A 7,302-nucleotide genomic window follows, 5' to 3' on the forward strand; every position below is an offset into this window, starting at 1 on the left:
ACCCACTGGTTCATACAACTTTTAAAGCATACTCTCCAGTCGGATTCAGTGGTTAACAATCTTCTAGTGCTATTTCTAGCCGTAGACCTGAAATTCTGCAACTTCACATAACAACTCACAATTGATTCTTTTGGAGAGAGCAATGTTCTAAAATCCACCTCGAATTCTACTTACCCTACTCCTAGGTTCTACTGCAATGGGGTTGTGGAAAGTGTCCACAAATAGTCGTTTTCTTATTTTTTATGGTTTTCGAGCCTTGATCTCAAGACTTGTCTCGTCCATCAATCATTCTCAAAATTCGAATCTAATTCTACAATCCTACAATTCTAAAAGGTACTTAGCAAGTACAACCTACTTCCAAGATACCTCTACACATAGCAAAAGACGACAATCTTAAGCTATGCAGTTTAAAAAGAAAGTTTTGACTCTAGGAGATCCTAGAGGAAGTTAAAGGATAACTTCACAAGACGCTCATGTTTTTCCATAGTTTAGGTCTCTTCGATCCCCGGCAATGGCGCCAAATGTGGGGCGGGTGTCTAACCTCACTCCTATCTTATTGCAGACATAGCGAGAACCACGAATATAATTGTCAATCCATGAGACGAAGCTGACTCGACTAGTGCATAGAGGCTACAAGAGGTTGTCAATCTCTTAGAAAACAACAAACAACTCACATCTAGCTCAAGCTACACTCAAATGACTGAAATGACCAAAAGCTAATTGCTCATTAGCAAACAAAACACATCCGTTATAGCATCAAATGACATCCAAAACGTAACAAAACTTCTAGGACATGTTTATAAGACCTAAGCACACCTGCTTATGGTCTCAAATCTCACTTTAGGTCAAGTGTAAAAATCACAATTATTAACAGCATTGAGTTTTTGACCTAGTCGTTTTCGACCCAGAATGCATCTAAATGCTTAGCAATAATGCCCCAATGATTTTAAAGCTTAAATTCCTACGTATGATGAGATTAGACCACGGGTCAGCGAAGTCAAAAGCTACAAAATACCCTGAAATGCTTATGTCAATGCGTAGAGCTCTTACCTACGGTTTGCAATGCAGCAGATGCGACTGCAATGTGACAACCGAGGAGGGAGTAGGTAGCACGAGAAGGAGAGAAGTGAGCGCCGTTAGCTCACACTGTGTTTCTATTATCCAAAACTTATGAAAAACTTACAAAAATTGGCTTTTATACCTTAGCCAAGGTTTTTGGTGGTCAAAACTAATAATCTGGGAGCTCTAGCTAAAGACAGGTTGATACAATCTGGAAGCTTGTAGCCCCGGCTCATCAATTAAAATCTTTATCCAAAAAGTAGGAGTTACAATATTCCCGATTTATCAAAATAATAAATGTTTTTACAATGAAAGCTCCGAAAAATGCTATCGGAGTTAGCTTGCTGCTAACAGCTTGTTGTTTTCAATATGGAAATATTGGAAAGGGTAAGCTTCTCATGTTGGTGCCAAAATTCTTGGTTTTTCTTCTGATGCTTTCTACCTTGACTAGTTGATGTCATTGTTGTATCATTATGGTGGATTTTAGGAAACTCTTTTAGGAAAAAAATTGGTTGATATTATCCGAATGATGATAAAATTACAATTACCTACTAATGGTTTTTTACTTGATGAGTCTTGAAAAACCTATGGTATGCTAGTTTGGACATTCTTCTTGGGACCGATTGAGTAATGTATGCTACTTCCAATAGGTCCTTCTCAAAATTAGGTTGTTGATTCTCACTCATTGCTAAATGATCACAATTAGTTTATATCTGTTTTTATCACTTAAATAGTTGTATATTTCATTGAGGGATAAAAAATTATGTTGGTTTTTTCCTAGTTTTTCCTATTGTACAAAATCGATGTCACTAAATATAGGGGCATCTTTTTACTTACAAAATGATGTTGGGTATAAGATAATGATGCAAGCTGGATTCTAGCATACTAAATGGGATATGTCTACCTCTGATGTGGGTGTTTCTTGGCCAAAACTATTGCCTAAACTAATGGGTAGTGGTTGGCATACCTTTTGGTTAACACTGAGAGTGGACCTCACTTATGGGGTTGATTGGGGATAAAGATGGAACAGGTTTTACAACTATATAATTCCTATGGGATAATACAGAATGTGTATATCAATGCTTAACATGTTGATAGGGTCCTTAATCCATTAGATCTATGTGCCTTTATGATGCTTTCTCACATAACATTTCAACCCTGAGGATATTGCTCGGATAGCATGTTGATTACTGCTGTTGAAATTCATTAATTATAACTATTATACATTTTTTTCTCAACTCATAAGTAAAATTTGCTTTGCTTTAGCTATCTGAGCATTCCATACTTAACACATGTGGCCGCATCCTTTATCTTATTGATCATAATGCTATAGGATAAAAGAATATGGTAATAATCTTATTGGTTATTGGTTTTTTTACTGGCTGCATCTTATTTCTTGATCATAGTGTATTGAATCATGTGTACTTCTCTTATGATTCTCTGGTCAATTGGGATAGGGTTTTTGCTGGATTATACCTCTAGTCTTTTTATGGTTAGAACGTAACCTATTTAACCTGCTGATTGGAAAGTGGTTATTCTACTTTAACCATTGAGTTTTATTACACTCTAAAATGGATAGGATCTTAAATCTAGGAAATAAAAGCCGGTTTCTCCTGGCCTTTTGAGTTTTTGAACTACATGGATATTTTTTTTACCATTGGTTTCTATAGACTAAGCTCGATAAGAAATGATATCGATTTCTTTGGCTAATGTCTAATGCCTCATGAAATTTATGAAACAGTAGGGTGGATGCATGGTAGAGTGGACTGAAAAGCACTATCTTGGACATAGGTTTCTAGCACTAAAAAACTACATTTGTTGGGAGAACATTTTCTTTTTAAAAAATGGGTTAAAAAACTTTATGAGTGTGTAACGACCCAGGAACATGGTAGTGAACCGCAAAATGATTGGAGCCCATAGAGCATCAACTCATCTCCTTGTGTGTGTGTGTGTGTGTGTGTGTGTGTGTGTGTGTGTGTATGTAATGCCTCTCTTGATTCATTTCGCTAGAGACAGGGCATCGCAAGATAGTTAGGCATGAATGTAGCTCCTTCTCCTTCAGCCTTGGTAAAGCTTCAATTTACTAGAGGAAGGTGTTGAAGAAGATGCTACTAACCATTTGTAATTGTCTACATAGCTTGAGGCTGGCGCTAAAGAAGCTTTTGCCAACCATCCACATAGTTGCCAACCATTTGGAAGTGTGTGTACAACTAGTACAATGCAATCTGAAGAATCTCGTGTAGAGCTATCACAAGAACTACCATGCAACTCATGCAAAGATCAAACAAGGGACTTTATTAGTTAATACGAGGCTGAGTATAAACAAAAACAATGAGAGCGGGCCAAACTAAACAAACCACTTTGCAAAATAGACGCAAGATCTACAATGAAGTGGTGCATTGTTTTGATACATACATGAGGGTCCAAAACTCAACAATAAAAAAATAAGTGTTTGATCAACTCCTTCTTTGATGTAGAGGCATATGTTGTCACCTCTTCTTTGCTAATCATTTGAGGGTCCACTTTAGCCTTACCTTTGTCTACAATCTCAATCTTCTTAAATTCTAGCTTTGGTGGCATTCTCTGCTCAATAGCTTCCGTGGTTGCTTTTTGTTCTGTTCGATCTGCACTTGATATTGCTTGATTTTCTTTAAGCTCTTCTGAAGTTCTGATGGATGGAGATGAATCCTCTTCAATAAGATCCGCTTTGATATAAGTCTCCATTCTAACTGTGCTTGAGGACCTTGTGTTGTTGTACGGGGTGACCAATCTTGGTCTTCATTCTTTGGTGTCTGTGATGACTGCATCTTGTTTGCATTCTGTATTTCTAACATCTTCTGGGCCATTGGCATCCCCATTATGATGTCGTTTGGCATATCTTTTGCTATGATCACATGGAACTGAGCTATGATGATCTGTGAACTGATTTCAATGGTGGTGGAGATGATTTCTCAAAATTCTGCTTATTTGTCTCCAAATATGCTCACAAATCTAGGAGCATATTCCAGTTGCAGTTGGCCACATCTTTTCCAAGTGCAAAAGGACATGAGGTTCTTGTCTAATTGAAAATCTAGCTTTACTTCACTTGACAACTTTTCTTCGTGTTCACCAATAATGTTGCACTTGATTATCATAGGATTTGTGTCTGAATTGATTGCTTTTTCTGTGGCAATGTCCTTTGATTGAACTTTATCTGCATTTTCTTTGCTTTGATCACCTGCTTCAATTTATGTTGACTGGTATGACTGTGATATTGCACTGTTTTGCAATTGTTGAGCATTGTCCACATGCATCTGAGTAACTCTTGATATTAATAGATCCACTATAATTTTTGGTAGAATCTGTCTCTTCGGAGGAGATTTTGGTGGTGACCTTTGTGTAGCCTTTTGGACTTTAGCTTTCATTGACTTTGACTTTTCTACCACCGGTTCTGACAACTTGAGGATTTGCATCATCTTCAGATAGTCTTGACTTTAGTCGTACCATCCGTATGGGTTTGTAGAAGGTCATGATCTTGCTGATATTCGTTACCATGTGCATCTTGATATGCATATGTGAGCTTGGTCACATGTAACTGTTTGAACACTATTGTAATTGTCGGCTTTTGACTCTGACTTGTGGAGACCATCTGAAACTTTTGTCCTTGATGATCTTCATAGAGGCATTTGTCTGCTGATTCTGATGGAATCTGGGTCAATTGGAAACTTCCAACAACCATATGATCTTTCAATGGTTTTTGCTTTGAAGGGGTCTGTTGGCTAGAATCCCTAGGGCTTCTAACTAGTGTAGCATTTCCTGGTACATAAGTTGAGCTTGATGGATTTGCAGCTCCTCCCCTTCCTAGGGTGATCACTATAGCCTGCTTCATTGTAAGAGTTCAAAATTGTTTGGCTCTAATTTACATCCACCTTTTGGGACTGTGAAGGTACACTTTGAGTAGCACTGTCGATGTTTGGCATCTGTAAACCTTCTGCATAGTTTCCTATGTATCTCCTTGAAACATGACAAATTATTCCCCAAGTCAAGCTGTAGATAGCATTATCTTTGCCCTGATATTGTCTATCCCAAGGGTCTCCTATGATATGAGCTACTGTGGTTTTAGGACCCAAGGCATCATAGATGCTAGACTCTCGTGTATATCTACGACTGTTTTGATCAAAGTAGACGTCCGTTTGGTCACAACATTGAAGCTTGATTTTTGATGGAGGAGAGTTTGGCTCTGAATAGATTTCTGGGTTCACCCGAGTAATATCCTTCAGCTCTAGCAAGGATGGGCTATAATAGATTCTTTCCTCTGAAATAAAACATCCTTTTGATCTATCACTGGACGTACTTCTATGATCTGCTATGTGGGCCATTCAAACACTGGTTGATCCTTTTTGTACAGTTTCCCTTTTTGGTCTACATAATGTGCATATGAATGATGTGGAACATACAAAGCTAACATCATTCTGTTTGATGTGTCACTTAAGACTCGTGAATGATTGCACACTTGGGTCAGTGGATGTAAAATCATTTGCAAATCTAACAGTCTTTTCAACCTTTGGTGATATCTTGACACCTTTACTAAGTTCATGCAAGAATTTGTTGTTCAAAGAATCAATTTTAGGCTTTTCAGGTGCCTGTGCATCTTTATGCTATTTTGAACTTGCAGTGCTTTTACTGGTGCCTCTAACGATAATGCAGAATCATCTGATTGCATTAAAAGTGACAAGTTAAATGCACGTACATCGTGATTTGCATTTCCAATTTGCTATGTGCCTTGCTTGTTAGTGGATATGTCCCTATTCTCTAGATTTATTGGACAATCTTCAAAAAAATGTCCACCTTTTTTTCCACAATCTTAGCAATACGCCATGACTGGTGGTATTTCATTTGGTTCTGTCATGTCAAGCTCTACCTGAGGAGTTTCTGTTTCTGTGCTTGCCAAGTTGTTGGGATCTTCTTTCAATACACTGAGCATCAAGCTGTAGATTGCTCCATCTTGACCGTTGTACTGTCTTTGGCTTGGTTCTCCAATTAGACTGGCTTCTATTGGTTGATCTGTTGGATCTTGCAATTCTAGTTCTCGACTATAGATCTGACCACTGTAGTCCATGTACAATGACCCTGATTGCATATGCACCAACTGTATGTTTTGCTGGCTTGTGCAAATTTCTGGATAACCATTTGGGTTGACTTTCTGCACTTCTATCTGCACTTCATCTTTAAGCTTGCAATACGTGACTCCACTGAAGTCTTGAACATCTGGGAGTTCTCTGAATTTGGCTTTACTCTGATCAACAGGATCTTGGCTCGTGTGTTGCTTTTGCTGCTCATCAAGTATCTATGGCCTTTTGAATCTGCATATAAGACTTTATCTCCATTGTAGCCATATAGCTATAAAATCTGCTCTATTGCACTTGTACTTGTGTTGCCACTGCTACTAGCTTGCTCTGTTGTACTTGAATTCTCGGCTCAATTTGAGTCCATGTTGGCTTAATCCACAAAAACTATCAATTGGCAGATTCTAGTATTGATTAGCAAAATTTTTGTTGCTCGTACTAGCTTAATCTGCAATCATATGCGAGTTGTGCCTCTGTTTGTCCGATTGGAATCTAATTTTCACTACTACACTTGCACTAGCCAATTTATAGCATGCAGAATTTGGAGATTTGACTGCCGCTCAATCGGCTTTGAGTTGGTCGATTTCTCGCTTTTTTCCGGATGATCTCTGGTTCACTTTGCGCAGCGTGCTCGGTTTGTGGTGTTTCCTCGGTGTGCGGTACACTACTTCCCGGTCCTCGATGTTGTTATTTTTCTCGGCGTTGTTTTTTTTTGCTTTTTGGCCTCGTTCTGGCTCTTTCTGGCACTTTTTGTGACTTTCTTTTTATTTTTTCTAATGATTTATGAAATTTTGAATTTTCTAAGTTTTTCAGTCTTTTTATGATTTTTTGGGATTTTTTCTGATTAGTTTTTGGTTTTTTAATAATTTTGTTATGTTTTTAGGAATTTATCTGTCTTTTTATTTTTTAATGATTTTTATGAGTTTTTCTATTTTTTGTGATTCTGTAAAGTTTTTCTATTTTTTATGATTTTTCAGTGAAGTTTTGATTTTTTTAGAATATTCTGTGTTCTTAATGAATTTTTGATGATTTTTTTGATCAATTTTGGATTTTTTATGAGTTTTCTAGGAGTTTTTTTATTTTTTTGTATCTTTCTATGTGTTATCCTAATTTTCTATGAATTTTATATATATTTTTA

The sequence above is a fragment of the Adiantum capillus-veneris genome, chromosome 5, assembly GCF_014529385.1.
Source record: "Adiantum capillus-veneris isolate H3 chromosome 5, ASM1452938v2, whole genome shotgun sequence".
Classification (NCBI taxonomy): domain Eukaryota; kingdom Viridiplantae; phylum Streptophyta; class Polypodiopsida; order Polypodiales; family Pteridaceae; genus Adiantum; species Adiantum capillus-veneris.